Below are 16,239 nucleotides of genomic sequence, written 5' to 3'. Positions count from 1 at the left end.
CTACAAGCGTGTATTCGGCCTACCGCACAACGCATCACCTGCGCAAGTGCGACTCGAGTTCGGCCTGCAGTCTCAAGCACTGCTAAAAAAATATGAGACCGTTAAATTCTGGTATGACGTCTGGATGAATCAGGACATTGAGGTCAACCGCGCCATGTGGGAAGCAATCCATAACAGTCAGAATTCCCAGTACGCCAAATTTTTACAACACTCCCTTGAAACCACCGAATTAGTAGCACTTTGGGAAACCAAGCTACTTGTACCAACGTTCAAACAGGCGGTAAAGAAGGCGGCCAACAGGGACTCATTGTTTAATGACAAGACAACCCTGAGCCATCGCTCACATGCCTGGATGACAATACAATCATACAAAAAGTCTACGCCGGCTGTCTATCTGGAACTTGCATTTTCAGCATATGTTAAACTTAAATACCTCAGCCTAAGGATGGGCAACCTGCCATCAAATGCCGACCAACCTAAATGGAGCACCCAAGACTCCAAGGAGTGTGACTTATGTGGTGCCGCAAAACAAGATTTTATTCACCTGATCTGCATTTGTCTCGCACTGTACCAGGAACACCAGAACAGGCTAAAAGCGAAGTTCAAGGAATATGGAACTCGCACCTGTCGTTCCGCGATCATCATACAAGTCCTGTGCTCAGTGGACCCTCAATTCATCTGTAGAGCAGTTAAATTTATCACTAACTTTGAGAAAAAAAAGAGGAACTTTCGCAAAGATCCAAATTCATACCCTGAACTCGCATTTTTATTTATAGTTTTAATTCCTAATCATGTATGTATCTCTCGATCAGTTTTAAATATTACTGCATTTTATTTTTTGTAATGGTTTTTATTACTATACAATAAAGAATTTACTTGGTTAAGTTCGTTACAGTCCAAACTGAGGGACAACCTGATCCTATGGCAGAAGGATGAATGGGATCTTGAGCGCAGTGAGGAGGAAAGGGCCCGGGCCACACGCCATGAGGGTGGTGGGTCTGAGGGGAGCCCTGAAGAGTCTGAAGAGGAGGGAGAAGATAACAGTGCATGGATTCCAGTAGATAGTGAAGACCCCATAGATAGGGAGTTCCTTGCTGGGTCCAGTGTCGGAGGCAGTGCCTCATCCCTTTCCTTGTACCCAGGGAGTGGGAAGATAGGAGGGAAGAAAGGGAGCACCAGCTGGCTTTGGAACAGCTCAGGTTAGAGCATGCCAAGGATCTAGCGCAGCTGGGTGTTAAGAAGAAAAAGCTAGAGACTGAGAGGGTCTTAGCGCAGGGGAGAATGGAGGAGGCGGAGAGGGCCTTCACCAGAGAAATTAGCTCTGGAGGGTAGATTATCCCCTGAGCGCAGTTATAGTTTTCTGGATCCCCCAGGGAGGGTTGAGTCCAGTGGTGGCAGCAATATAGAGTCCATTGCAGGAAGTTCCATTCCCAGTTCCCAAAGTATGGTACCTTGTTCCCAAGAGGAAGAGTACAGGTTGAAGTTCTGGGACCATAGGAATCCACCTCCCCAATGTTGGGGGTATTTTGTGGATGACTGTTCGGATGCAATGGAGGATTGGCTGGCGACTAACCCGGACCAGGAGAGGGACGGAGTAGTGAATATGTTTCTCAAAGAGCAGTTGCTCAGTATTTGTTGTCCAGGCTTGCGCCAGCACCTGTTGAGGTTTGAATACTTTAGTCCTTGGAAATTTGCAGAGGAAGCAGAGCGCTGGGAAAGCGCCAGAGGTTCTGAAGAGGTATTTATGAGTGATCCCAAAAGTAGTGGTTCAGGTATCTTCCAGCCCAGCGTGGTGGAAGAGGTTCAGAGTAGCCAAGCTAGGTCCCAGAGTAGTGAGAGGGGTGTAGGGGCTCATGACCTGTCTCAGTGGAGTAGGAGTGAGTGTGTGACCAAGAGTCCCCAGACGCCCGAAGCCCTGTCTCAGAGCCTGGATGGTTTCTTTAGGGAACACCAGGTTGGGGACCTAGGCTGTCCTGTTAATCCATTTGAGGAGGATCTCCTAGTGTCTAGAGGACCTGGAACATCTGTAAATAGAGCTCCAGTGGTTCTAATGTCCGGCAGTGCCACTCCAGTTGGGAGGGCACAGAAGTCCGAAGTGAGGAGTGAATGGGGGATGTGTTCCCCAGTGGAAGAACCAGTGGGTCAGGGACTAGCCAGTTGGGCTACGTTCCCTTGGAGTGACCATGGTGACACCACTTCTGTTCTGGGAGATCTTCGCGCACTGTCAAATGGACAGGGGACGGGAGATCTGCGCCAGACAGATGGTCACACAACATATGAGTCATGTGTTAGCCTCAGAGGGATAGTGTATGAGTCCCCAGAAGTCCTGGAGTGCCAGGCAAGTATTCCGCCAAATGTTTTAGACCAGAGGTTGGGAGGCCAGGTTCAGGATCCGCCTGACCTGAAGGGAAGGACTTCTGTAACCAGCGTCCTGACCGGTTCATCTTCCAGGGGTACCACTCCAGTTGGGAGGGTGCAGAACTCTAGAAGGGGGTGCAGAGGGTGGGAGTCCCCGCTTCTGACCCCGGTGCAGCTTGAGGGGTTAAACCCTAGGTTGGGAGAGTGGTGTTCTATGGGTGCCTCTCAAAGGAGGAGGAACCCTAGAAGGAAAGGTAGGGGGAGGAGAGCCTCACCCGTGACTTCTAGTCCGCCTGAGGGTGCAGACCCTAGGCTGGAGGATCAGTGGCCGTCTAGAACTGCCCTGAGGAGAGGAAGAGTGGAGGATGGCTACTATATACCAGGGGTTACTACCCCCCACTCTGTGAATAGGCAAGGACCAGTGGCACCTGGGTGGCCTAGGGCCTGGTCCTGGCCGCGGACAGCTTGGTAGTACCAGTGGGGTAGCCCAGTTGTCCAGACAGCTTTTTCAGAAGGAACCACATGGGTTCACCATGGTGTAGAACAGGAGGGTGATCCTGCAGTTGCGGGCCCGCATCCGTGTTCTATCGCCCAAAGCAGGGAAGCCCATCAAGGTGGTGATTGGTCTGCCCTGCGTTTTGGCTGGAAGGGGGTTGTGTTGGACTTGGCCCTTTTGGCAGGTTCACCCCTAAACTTTTAGCTTTCTTTTGTAAAAGATAGTTTTATTGCATTTTAGGGAAGAACAAAAGTAAAACAAACAGAAGGAAAAACAAGCGGCATCAATGCAGCAGTACAACACGAGCCCCGCTGGAGCATCCAATATAACCATCATTAGTCCCGAGCACTAGCTTGTCACATTAAGCGGAGTTCGTGATGAGAGCAACGGGTAATCGTCCCAGTCGCCAGGTGCCACCCAAAGACTCTGCTGGAACTATCCTGAGGAAGGATAGCTAGCTGCATGAAATATCACGGGAACTCCTGCGCTGGTAAGGTCCCTCCTCAGTCTCGCAGTGCCGCAACAATAACAAAATCCCCCCAACCATGTCACCCTTCCAACCCCCCCACATCCCCCCGCCCCCCCCCAAAGTGGTGGCGCCAGCACACATTCTCAGTCATTACTACTCACTCACATCAGCCGGGTAACTAGACTTGGAAAAGGTGAAGTTCTCTCAGGGCCGGTGGACAGACGGCAGAAGGTAAACCATTCGACAAAAACCTGACCAAAGGACCCCAGCGGAACATAAAGTTCTTAAAGTTGCCCAGGAAGATGTCCGCCATTCTCTCCATGCTCATCAGCTTCCATAACTTTGCGTGCCATAAAGACATGGCCGGGGCCGTTTGTTTTTTCCAAGCCGCAGCCAGTGTCAGCTTAGCAGCCCCCAAGCACAGCCACATAATTTGCTTATCAGCCTTCGTTTGATGTTCTAGTAGCGGGTCTCGGAGACCCAAAACAACAAAGGACAGGGAATCCGGAATTGGATACCCCAACATGTCCTTGATATGTGATAGAACTTCGGTCCAGAAAGGCCTAATGACAGGACAGTCCCACCAGATGTGGCGAAAATCACCCAATAAGCCACAGCCCCGCCAGCAGCGATCCGAAGTCGCCGGAAAGATGCGGTGAAGTTTTGAGGGGTAGAGATACCAATCAAACATGGCTTTGAGATGGGCATCTCTCAGGTCTGCCGAGTGGTTATGGGTCTTAATGTCCCGCCAGAGACTCCTCCATTCAGTCTCCGCTATGTCCCTACCCAGCTGACCTTCCCAGTGATCCATATAGCGGGGACGCGGGGAGAGCACTGTGTCAAGCAGTAGCTTATATAAAAAGGAGATCGTTCCCTTCATCGTGGCAGTTCGTAAAAGGAAAGCTTCGAACGGCGAGGGTGGTCTGGTAGCCGCCTCTCTCAGACCGGGCGAGGTCGCCCAATGGATCAGCTGGGCATATCGGTATCATTCCGTGGGTGGTAGGTCATAGTCCCGCATGCAATTAGAGAAGGTAAGGGGCTCTGCACCATGGAAAATATGCGTAAGGGCCCTACAACCACCCTCTCTCCAAAGGCGAAAGGGTCCCTCCTGTAATGCCGGCGGGAAAGCCGGATTAAAGTGTAGCGGAGTAAAAGGGGAGGAAACGACGTCCAGCGCTCGTCCCCTGATACCGTGTCCCACACCTTCAAGACAGTGCCCGTGGGGGTGCTGATGTAAGCATTCCTAGGTCTATCTGACTTGGGTTTCCAGGCTAGGTCCCAAATCAACCTCCCAGCCACACTCCTATCCATGTGCAGCCAGTGTTTTTCTGATTCTTGCTGCGACCACTCCACTAAGACTCGCAATTGTGCGGCCTTATAGTACAGGTGCAGGTCCGGGAGGCCCACTCCTCCCCCCTCCTTCGGTCGCCTCAGAGTCGCATAGGAGAGGCGTGCTCGTCCACCCTGCCAGATGAATTTCAGGAGGAGGGACTTCATCCGCCGGAAGAAATCAATCTCCATCGGTATGGGGAGGGCTTGGAAAAGGTACAGGAATTTCGGAAGGAGGACCATCTTAATGGCATGGATCCTGCCCAGCCAAGAAATGTATTTCGGCTTCCACTTGTCCAATTCCCTCCGCACAGCCATTAACATAGGCTGTGCCTAGGGCTGTGGAAAGTTCACTGCAAACAAGGAGCCAACAGAAGGTGTTAGTCGGACCCCTAAATAGAGCAGGGAGGCCGGTGCCCACGCCAATTGCGTAAGCGACCGCAATCGCTCCACTTCAGTCGGCGGGAGTGTTAGGTTCAAGATATAAGATTTATCAAAGTTAACCTTGAACCCGGCCACATCTTCAAAGCTGGACAGCAGATTTTGTATATGTGGTAGAGATTGCGCCGGATCCCCTACCGAGAGGAGTACATCGTCCGCAAAAAGGGAGATCTTATGTTGTTCACCCGAAAAGGGGAGCCCCTTGATCAGCTCGTGTTCGCGCAGCGCGATGGCCAGGGGTTCAATGTTCAGGGCAAAAAGCAAAGGCGAGAGAGGACAGCCCTGTCTCGTGCCCCTGGTTTTAAGCAAAACCGGCGGAGCGATGACCATTAACCGTCACCCTGGAGCATGGAGTATTGTAGTTCGCGCGGATCATGGTGAGGAATCGTGGCGCGAATCCAAAGGCCTCCAGGGTGCGAAACATGAAGTTCCAGTCCACCCGATCAAAAGCCTTTTCAGCATCCAACCCCACCAGCACCGCCGGGAGGCGCATCTTTGAGGCCTTCTCAATGAGGTGAATCACCCTCCTCAGGTTATCATGCGTTTGGCGTCCCTTAATAAACCCTGACTGATCCGGGTGGATGATGGCCGGCATCAGATCTCGAAGTCTATGTGCCAGAATCACGGAATATAGCTTGGCATCTACGTTAAGTAAAGCTATCGGGCGGTAGGATGAACAGTGGGACGGGTCTTTTCCCGGTTTAGGAATCACGGAGATTCTGGCCTCAGCCATGGAGCCCGTGGTGCAACCCGTGTCCGCCATTTCGTTAAAGAGGGGCACCAAAAATTCGCAGAGCTCCGTAGCAAAGGATTTATAAAATAGGGCCGTGTAGCCATCCGGGCCGGGAGCCTTGTGAAGCTTAAGGTCCCTGATAGCTTTCAACACCTCCTTCCTAGAAATAGGGGCCACCAGTAGCTCGTTCCTATCTTTCGATACCTTTGGGATGGGGAGAGCAGCCAAAAAGCGATCCTGGGCTGCTTGATCTCGGGGGTCATTCCTGTAAAGTGCCTCGTAAAACCGGCCAAAGAGACTAGCCTTATCCGCATCGCCGTGGCGAAGCGTTCCTGAAGAGTCCAGGATGCCCCCTATATATTCCCTTTCCCGTTTATCTCGCAGTTGGCGTGCCAGATGTCTACCTATCTTGTTTCCCTGGCAATAGGAGGTGCGCCGAAGTCGGAGCAGGGTGAACTCCGCACGGTTGGCATAGTGGGCCTTCAACTTACCCCTTACTGCAGTCAATGGTCTCAGGGTAAGCCTAGACGGGTTATCTTTGTGGGCCTGCTCCAAGGCAGCCAGCTCCGCTTCCAGGTCCTCCCGGTCCTTCCGCCGCAACCGATTGAGGTTGGCTTTGAGGTGAAGGCATGTGCCCCTTATAGAAGCCTTGCACGCGTCCCAGGTGTTAAAGAGGGAGGTATCCGACGCCGGATTGAGAGTCCGAAACTCCCCTATAGCCTTGCGCAGGGCCTTGCAAGAGGTATCGTTCCTGACCAGTGCCGGTGGAAAATACCAAGTTTTCACGCCATCCCCTCTGGACGGCCATCGCAGCCCTAGTACCAGTAAGCTGTGGTCTGAGACAGACAGGGGGAAAATGCTAGCATCCCTTATATCCCCTCGGAGTGCCTGGCTTACAAAAATATGGTCAAGCCTGGAGTAGGAGTGGTGGACATGGGAGAAGAATGTGTAATCGCGCGACTGGGGGTGCAGAAATCTCCAGCTGTCAATCAAACCAAAGTCCCCAATCGTACCCTGGGTCTCAGCAGAAAACACTCCCGCTCCTGCCCTCTGCGCCCGTGAGCTGTCCAGATCCCCATCCCAGACCATGTTTAAATCACCCATCAGTACCACAAGGCCCTCCGCAAAGTCCCCCGCCCTGTCCAACAGGTCACGTAGAAAAGCATTCTGCCCCGAATTGGGGACATACACCACCCAAACGTACATGACACTCCACCAAGCACCCCCTTGACCATAAGCCACCGCCCTTCCTTGTCACCGCTAATCCCCAGGGGTTGAAAGTGCAGAGACGCTCGAAAGAGAAGCGCTACCCCTCTATGTTTGGTGGAGGCAGAGGCCCTGTAAATCAATGGGAAGTGCCTATGGCGTAGCCGGAGCTCGTCCCTACGCGCCAGGTGTGTCTCCTGGAGTCCCACAATATCTAGATGGTGATCAATCAGGTATTTCCACACTTTTTGGCGCTTCTGCGGGGAGTTAAGACCCTTGCCATTCCATGTCCCAACACTAAGTGGCATAAGGGAACTCCAGCACCCACCCCAGGCCAATCAATGCAGGTACCACCCCGCCCCCCCACTTCTTAGTAACCAAAGTTGCCGGGTCCGACCGACCCCTCACCACCAAGACCCCACAACGCCCCACATCATGTTTAGAATCCTGTAACTCAGGACCGAAAACAGCAATCATCCAATCATGAATCTCCCCGGAAGGCCCGACAAGCAAGAGCCCCAGGAATCTAGCCTCAGAGAGAGAAAGCACACCATACATCCATACCAGGCACCACCACTCCCCAACCCACCCAACCCCTTCCCCACAGGCCCCCACAACACCCTCTGAGTCCCTCCCCCCCACAACGAAACCCCAACTCAAGAACAAACAGAAATACTTAGCAGTCTCAACGAATAGTCCCAGATTAGTGCAGCGCACCGTGTAGTCACTGGGAAGGGGACGGGAGACTCCATCTGGGAATCCCAGGGCCTCGGTCCGGGGTGTCTTCTCACAAAGTACTTGCATACCCACGGAACCTGTGAACAGGAGCCCCCTCCGGCGTCCTCAGCCGCAGCTCACAAGTCAGGCCGCCCCGGAGCTCTGCTGCGACGCCGTCAGTGTCGCCGATGTAACGGAGGCCACCGCATCCCCCCTTTCCTGTAAGCTGGCCGCCCGGTCGGGCCGTCCGTGACTTGATGCTGACCCCACTCTGTGCCAGGAGGAGGATCGATGTCGTCGTCTCGGAGATGGGCTGCCCGCCCTCGAAGTTGGAGACTCATCCTCGATGCCCAGGAGGTCCTTTGCCACTTGAAGCGAGCGTATCTGCACCAGCCTATTCTCCCAACGAAAAACTATGCGGAATGGATGACCCCACGAGTAAGTAATGTTACGGTTCCGCAAAAACGCCGTCACTGGTCTAAACTCCCGCCGCTTTTGAAGGGTCATTGCCGCCAAGTCCTGATACAGTTGCGGGCGGTGTTCACGGAACTGCAGAGTAGGAGTTTCTCGCGCCTTCCTAAGGATTCGCTCCTTGAGCTGAAAGTCATGTTCACACACTAGAATATCAGGGGGTGGACCTCTACCCCTCCGCGGCAGACCAACTTTGTGGACCCGATCCATCCGAATTTTCCGGACATCCTCCTCATCCAGGATCTGAAGGAAGAGGTCCTGCACGAAGCCACGCAGATCACCCACCTCACCATCCCATGGCACCGCTCCAATGCGGATGTTATTTCTTCGAGAGCGGTTCTCCAAATCTTCCGCATGAGACTGCAAGTCCAAGTTTTGTTCGGTGAGTCTCAGCACGTCCTGTTGCAACTGGTGGACGTCGTTCGCCATGCTTAGATCGTGATCCTCCAGCGTGGCTACTCTCTCCCCCACCGCATCGACGTCCCTCCGCACCTCTCGAAGATCCGATGTCAGTTGTGCGCGGAGTTCCGATATATCTTCTTTGATAGATTTGAAGAGGTCAGTCATGAAGGCTTTGGTAACTGGAGCCTCGTCATCTGACCGCCTCGGAGAGGAACTCGGGCCAGGGGACGGTGGTTGCTGGGAATTCTTCGGTTGGCTATCCTTACCGGTCTTCTTGCGCAAAACAGTAGCCATTGCGGCCCTCCTTGATTTCCTGGGAGACACCTCGACCGGTGCCCCTCCGCTACCAGAGGGAATCCTATCAAGGCACCTGCTATCCTCCCCTGGCTCTCGACCAGATCACCAGAGGTAGCCCCAGTTCGATTCAATGGAGTGGGTAGATCCGGTCCAGCAGAGGCAGCCTCCGCAGCCTCCATTCCCACCATAACAGCCTGGGATGAAGCGGCGGCCCAGTCGCACTACAGCCGGGCAGGCCAAAGGCCAGGGGAGCAGCTGACCCTCACGATCCTCCCCTCTAGTAGGCTTCGCAGGTAGTCAAATCGCAGTACTCTGGGGCCCTCTCGGCTCCATTCGGCAGTCCGATCCCCCTTGTCTTTATGCTGCAGCAAGAGTCCTGATCCCGCGTTGGGGGTAGGAGGGGGGGAGGGGAACCCAGCTCGCAGCGCCTGCCACCGGTATAGCGCCAAATGGGTCCCCCCGCAGCAATTGTCCTGTCGCCCGACTCTTCGATCCCCCAAAAGCTGTGGCGAAGGCCGCGCTCACCTGTGGCCCGCACCGGCACTCCCCTGCAGCGTCGCGTCTCCTCGAGGGTCAGGCCGCCACGCTGCAGACCTCCACGCGGTCAGGGGACCAGCCAAGGATCGTCACTTTTTCCGCCTTACTCCAGCTGGTTTGCCGCATAAGCCCGCGGGGCCCGCCTGCACCTCTCCAAATGCCAGAGCCCAGACCCACCTCAAGTCAGGGGCCAAATTCCGCCAGTCGTGTGGGCCTCGGGGTCAGCACCAACCGCCCCCGGCGCTAGGCCGCAGACTGCGACCTCAAGTTGACAGCTCGCCGTGCCCTGGCTCCGGGCGCCGCGGATGCTAGGCTCCGCCCCCACCCGGGGATCTGGGAATGCAGCACCGGTCAGGCGTCCCCTCGGCGGCAACGGCTCCCTGCTGCTCCGCACCACAGCGCCCAGGCAGACTCGCCGGCCACCGCCGTCAGCTCCACTGCAGGCTTTCTAGGTCTGCTCTCGTGCGTCCCAGCTCTCGGCGCCGCACCGGCCCCAGGCACCTCCGCCGGTCTTGGAACCGCGAAGACGGCTCCTGCTTCGCCGAGGGTCGCACCACTGCCGGCCCCCGCCGTGCTCGGTCTCCGGAGCAATCAGCAGCCCGAAGGGACTCCGGGGGCCCCCGCTAATCATTGCTGTGTAGGGCCTGGCGCCGGAGGGGACAAAAGGCACGTCCTACTCCGCCGCCATCTTGGCCACGCCCCAACTTTTAGCTTTTATATGTGACTTGGTGTTGGTTGTTTTTGGCTTCTGCGCACTTTAACACTGTGTCCCAGTGTAAAGTGCTTGCGCTCTCTGAGTGCGTGTGTGAGATTGGCCTGCCCTCCCATAGGAATGCATGGGGAATGTATGTGTCCATGGTAGTTCCTGAGGTGTGGGGAGTGCAGGCTCGAGTTTGGTATGTGCGAACTCGTGAGATCAAATGCTGCGCGATGATGTGCGTGGATTTAATGCGTCTGGTGTGGAAGTGCCACATCTAGAAGTTGGCATGTCTGTGTAGTAAATGTGAATTGACTGTCTGGCTTGTGATTGGCCGGAGCTGGCTGGTGTGCCTGGCTCCAGAAGTTAGGATGGGTCTGCCCCGGTGGTAAATGGAGAGATCTGCATGTTGATGAGAGGGAGGAATGAACCTGGGACCTGAACAGGGCTGGGCCTTCCCTACACAATGCTGGCTCCGCCCCCTGTGGTGCGACTGATGTCCCTAGCCTGTCCCGTGAATGGGGAGAAGGGCTGAGCACAACAGAGTGCTCCAAAACCAGTTGCATCTGGTTTTTCCTTAACCATGCAGCCTGAGACAAAGGAAAATATGTGTATAAAAGAGGGGCTGTGACCCCATGGAAATGTTCTTCTGATCCTAACCTGAGGGGTGGGCCTGCTGCTGCTGCTGGGTGCCAGGAGGACCGCCACTGGGGACTGCCTCCCTGCTTGAGGGCCCTGTGAGCTGGCCCCTGGGCCCAGCCTTTGCCCCCCCACATTCTAAAGAATTTTGTTCTTGGAATATAGCGCCTGGAAGCGCTTTACTTTCTGTAGTGAGGTAAAGAAGAGCTTTATTTATTCCTGGTGAGTGCTCTGTCCCTGCCCTGCTGGATTGTGACTTTATTTTCCTAAAGTAGGAGTCCACCATGCGCTGTGTGGGGGAAAGCGGTACGCTGTTTAGCTGTCCGCCACCTTTTTGGGAATGCAACATGGGTGACCACCCTGCGTTATGGCCGCCATGGTGACTGTGACTTAAATTGCACGGGTACCCACCCCGCGACTTTGCCACCCTGGTATATCTATAATTATCCCCTAGCGGGTGCCCACCCCACCAGGGACCTTTGCATTTAATCGGGTGCCTACCCCGTGTTGTGTCCCGAGTAGAGCCGCCGTGAAGCTACAGCGCTGTGCCGCGCTGTGATTGCCCCCCGCTGTCCGGGACTCCCTCTCGTCAGCACAGGGCTGCACTGGGATTGGTTCCAGCCGCCCGGGAGTCCTGTCGCGCCATCACGAAGCCTCGCAGCCATTGGTCCGGCTGCGAGGGCTTCCCCCGAGATCCGAGGACTGCAACCGGAGGCCGGGAGGGAAGAGAAGGAGCCTGCAGCCGGAAAAGGAGCGCCGCATTGCCTAAAGATGACCAGGTGGGCAGGAGACAGAGTCCGGAGGAGTCCTGCAAAGTCGGTGAGTGGGGCCCCGGTGTTCAGTGTTGTGGAGGGGGCGTCGGGCACATTGCCGGTGCCTGCCCCTCCCCTCCTGCCAGTGCTAACTTTGTGTGGGAGCAAACATCTGCTGAGCAGGCTCGAAAGCGTGCGAGCCGCTCTACCTTGGGGGCATAGTTGTACATAGAGCCCATGAGGCTCCAACGTATGGCACATTTTCGTGAATTGGATCCTGAGAGGCTCCACCAGTGCAGGGGCAGTTTCTTTGGTGTAGAGCGGCCCCGGTTGGCAGCGGGCCGCTCCCACAGTGGGGCATTAGATCTTGGCGATTTAGAGCCCCGTGACTCCAACGTGCTGTGGTGGCATTTCTGTTTTAGAGCCCACGTGGCTCCCATGCACACTGGGGGCATGTTCTATAGTTAGAGCCTGATAGGCTCCAATGTGTGGGCGCATTTTGTATTTAGAGCCCCAGAGGAGAGCCAGGGTGCACGCTGGTGCCCTGGCTCAGTTCCCCAGCTGCCCAGCACTTAGTGGGCAGCTGCTTCGTTTAGGCCCTAAAAACCCTTGCGCATTCTTCTTTGGCTGCCTGCGCAGCCTGCCCTCACTCTGTTGGACAAAGGGCGTTTGAGCCCCTGAGAGGCCAAGTTGGTCTGGGGGTCAGTATCTAATGTAATTCTACGCAAGGTGATGGTATTTGTGTCCATGTTGGTAATGAACTGATGCCTAATGTGATTTTTGCGTAATGTGCAATGCCTTTATACTTGTGATACCTCTAAATGTGGTTATATGCTTAGGAGGTTGTTTTGCCTAGTATAGTTATGCTAGTGAGTTCCTGGTTCCCTGCGTGATATATGCCTAAGGTGGTTAGGATTCCGTAGAGTTTACCTACCTGTTACCAGTGGTTACTGGTTGTGTTCTACAAGTGTTATTTTGTGCTACAACTATTCTATGTTCTAAGTACTATTCCTACAAAGTGCCATTTCTACAAAGTGCTGATTCTGACAGTGGCCCATGTGGCCCTGTCCTGTGTATATAATCCCCTGTAAATACTGCCCAGTGCCAGTTGGCACAGTGTAATTATGTGATTATGATCTAATGTGTTTATGGTAATACAAAGGCTATTTTTATATATAACCTTGTGTGGAGTTCCTTTTTGCGGTGTACCTAAGGTGTTGCTGCTGTGTGTGTGTGTTGCGCAAACGCTTTACACATTGCCTCCTGTCTAAGCGTGACTGCTTGTGCCAAGCTACCAAGGGGGTGAGCAGGGGTTATCTTGGCGTGTGACTCCCTTGCCCTGACTAGAGTCGTGGTTTTTGCCTGGCTTTGGCGCAAGCCTCAGCCAACCAGAAATAGCCATTCTCCTATTAACATGATCAGAGAATCTGGATTTCATTAAAGACACGGAGGCTAACATTATGCATTGATCCTTTAATGCAACTCACAAACAGCCGCTTACATCACAAAGAAAAGAATAAGAATGTGATGACAACATAGCAACAATATAAGGCATGTGCAAGAGAAAAGCTGCCTCTTTTAAATGCAATGAAGCAAGAAGAAAGTCAGCAAAACGAGGATCAATTTGGAACAAAAAGCAATGAAGAAGGTGAAATCCAAAGAAGGAAGCGAAGGCAAATCCATGAAGATCGGTTAGGTCGAATTATCTAAAAATAAAAATGAAAAATTAAAAGGTTGAAAGAACCTTGCAAAGAGAAAGGCAAATTGTAAACTTGAAAAACAACATATTAAAATGCAAATAGATAACAACATCATCTGAAATGCAAGGCATAAGAATAGATACACCGTCCAATGGAGGGACGGGTGGGATAATGTTAGCCTCCGTGTCTTTAATGAAATTCAGATTCTCTGGTCATGTTAATAGGAGAATCGAAATTTCATTACACGACAGGAGGCTACATTATGCATGTTGGTAGCCTTGAAGAACAAGGTCAGACATATGTTCAATAGGTTTACAATAATGATGAGCAAAAGTAGAGGCGTTGGACCAAACAGCAGCTTTAAGGATAACATCTAACTTACCACCAGACGAGAAGGACTTGCTGGCCATAGCACCTCTGAGAGAATGAGCTTGAAATTTTGAAAGATCAATACCAGCAAAGTTCATAGCTAATTTAACCCACCTGGCAATAGAGCAGGAAGAAATAGGTTTGAAAGGTTTGGCAAAGGAAATGAGAAGTTGATTGGCATCAGGAGGACGAAGATCTCTCATTCTGGAATCGTATTCTCTCATGCAATCAACAACACAAGTTTTTTTACAGTAGTCAAAACGGGGGTAAAAGATAATGTCAGACATGGTTTTAGTTCTCCTAAGGATTTCAAACTTAACACCAAACATGTCGTAGCATCTATTAGAAATATCTAAAGCTTTCACATCTGAAACTCTATGAGCCTACACGGGATCCAAGTTCCTCTCCATGCACCAACGAAACCATTTTCTCCAGATGCTATTATATCTGTAGTGAGTCCCTGGTGCCCAGGATTCTCCGAGAAGAGTGAGAGCAGATGAAGAAAGTCCAGACAACTCGTTAGATTGCCTGACACTTTCCAAGCAAGAAGGTTCAAACTCCCTGAAAGGACCAGGTGGTGATCTTCTCCGTTTGCGTTTCGAACCAGACCTCTCATTGCAGGAATCAGGAAGGGAATGTCGCAAGAAAGTTCCAGAGCTGTGGGGAACCACGCCAGAGAGGGCCAGAAAGGAGTTATCAGGACTAGGGAGCACTGATCTTGTCTCACTTTCTGAAGAACCCTCTGAATCATGGCGAACGGAGGAAAGGCGTAAGGTCGAAGAGGAAACCATGGTTGGAGAAATGCGTTCACTGCAAGAGCGCCCGGGTCTGGCATCCAGCTGAAATAGTGGGGAAGTTGGAAAGTCAATCTGCTGGCAAAAAGGTCCACATCGAATGGGCCCCAAAAAAGAGATAAGCAATTGGAAACATTCACGTCCAGTTTCCAATCGCTGAAATCTTGAAGGAATCTCGAGTTCCAATCCGTAGAGAAATTCGATTTTCCGGGGAGATATTCCGCCCTCAGAGAAATTTTGTGTTCTAAACAGAACATCCAAAGTTTCCTGGCTAAATCGGAGAGGTCTGCTGATCTCGTCCCACCAAGACGGTTACTATAGGAGACTGCAGAAACGTTGTCCATCTTCAAAACAACGGATCTGCCCTGAAGAGAGTGTTTGAAACTCATGAGGGCATAAAGAATGGCAGTCAACTCTAAAAAGTTTATATGGTGGGAGGACTCTGTCCGAGACCAAACGCCACCGGTATCTTTGTGGAGGAGACGTGCACCCCAGCCATGAAGGCTGGCATCAGACTCCAAGACAAAGTCCGGAGTTGAACCGAAGATAGCTCTTCCGTTCCACGCATCCAAATTGTCCAGCCACCAAGAGAGTTCCAGCCTCGCTTGTTGATCTAAGGAAACAAGGTCCCCGTACCACAGACCTGTTCTGAGGGCATTGGCTTTCACTCTCTGGAGGGCACGATAGTTGAGGGGCCCGGCAAAGATGGCCTGAATCGAAGAAGAAAGTCAGCCCAGAAGTCTGGCCAATTCCCGAAGGTGAGGGATTGTTGGCGATTTTTTTGTTGGGAAGTAGGAGGAGACATTTGGAAGTGTCCACAGTGAATCCTAGGAATTCTAGAGACTTTGAAGGGGTAAGAATGTATTTTTCTCGGTTTATAATGAAGCCAAGATTCTCTATGAGATCCATGGCGATCCTGAGATCTTCCAAAACTTGAGAATGAGTTTGCGACATGATGAGAATATCGTCGAGATAGATAATGAGGCGAATACCTTTCGCTCTCAGGAGAGAGACAATTGTCCTCATGACCTTGGTAAAGCACCAAGGAGCGGATGAAAGCCCGAAAGGGAGGGCCTGAAATTGGAAGAGGTGACCGTCCCATATAAACTGAAGAAAGGGTTGATGTTCTTTTGCCATAGGGATTGTAAAATAAGCGTCTTTCAGATCCAATTTGACCAGCCAATCTCCTTGAAGGAGAAGGTCTCTGAGGAGATGGATGCCCTCCATCTTGAAATGTCTGTACACAAGGTATTTGATTACCTCCCGAAGGTTTATTACCAGTCTCCAACCTTTGTCTTTCTTCTCGACTAAGAAAAGTGTGCTCACGAATCTTCTTTGAGACCAAGGAACCTCGATGATAGCACCTTTCTGGAGCATAGAGGAAATTTCCTCTTTGACGATTTCTAGATGTTCCAAAGGAAAAACCAAAGGATTGGGTGGAGTAGTTTGACATGGAATACTCACAAAGTCTATTCTGAACCCCTGAACTGTCTCGAGAACCCACGGGTCTTGAGTCAAGGACTTCCAAACGTGATAGAAGTGTTTGAGTCTTCCCCCGACCCTAGGAGGAGGAGAATAAAGAGAAGGACTTACTTGGAGGGTTGTTGTTGGAAGTTCCACGGGAGGTGAAACCTCTGCCACGCGAACCTCTTCCTCTCTGGGGGTAGAACTGCCGGTTGGAGGGGTAGAAGCCTCTGCCAGTGGTACATCTTCCTCTACTGGAAGAAAAGGGCCGGTAGTTTCCTCGGCCAGAAGAACGGCCCCTTCTTCCGGCCTGTCCAAAAAGGTTGTTGGAGAAGACACATTTCATATTATTTTGGGTCTTGTCCAGG

This window comes from Lissotriton helveticus, chromosome 3_1 (genome assembly GCF_964261635.1).
Source record: "Lissotriton helveticus chromosome 3_1, aLisHel1.1, whole genome shotgun sequence".
In the NCBI taxonomy this organism is placed as follows: Eukaryota; Metazoa; Chordata; class Amphibia; order Caudata; family Salamandridae; genus Lissotriton; species Lissotriton helveticus.
The sequence above is the reverse complement of the archived record's forward strand: the minus strand, read 5'-3'. Positions refer to the sequence as shown.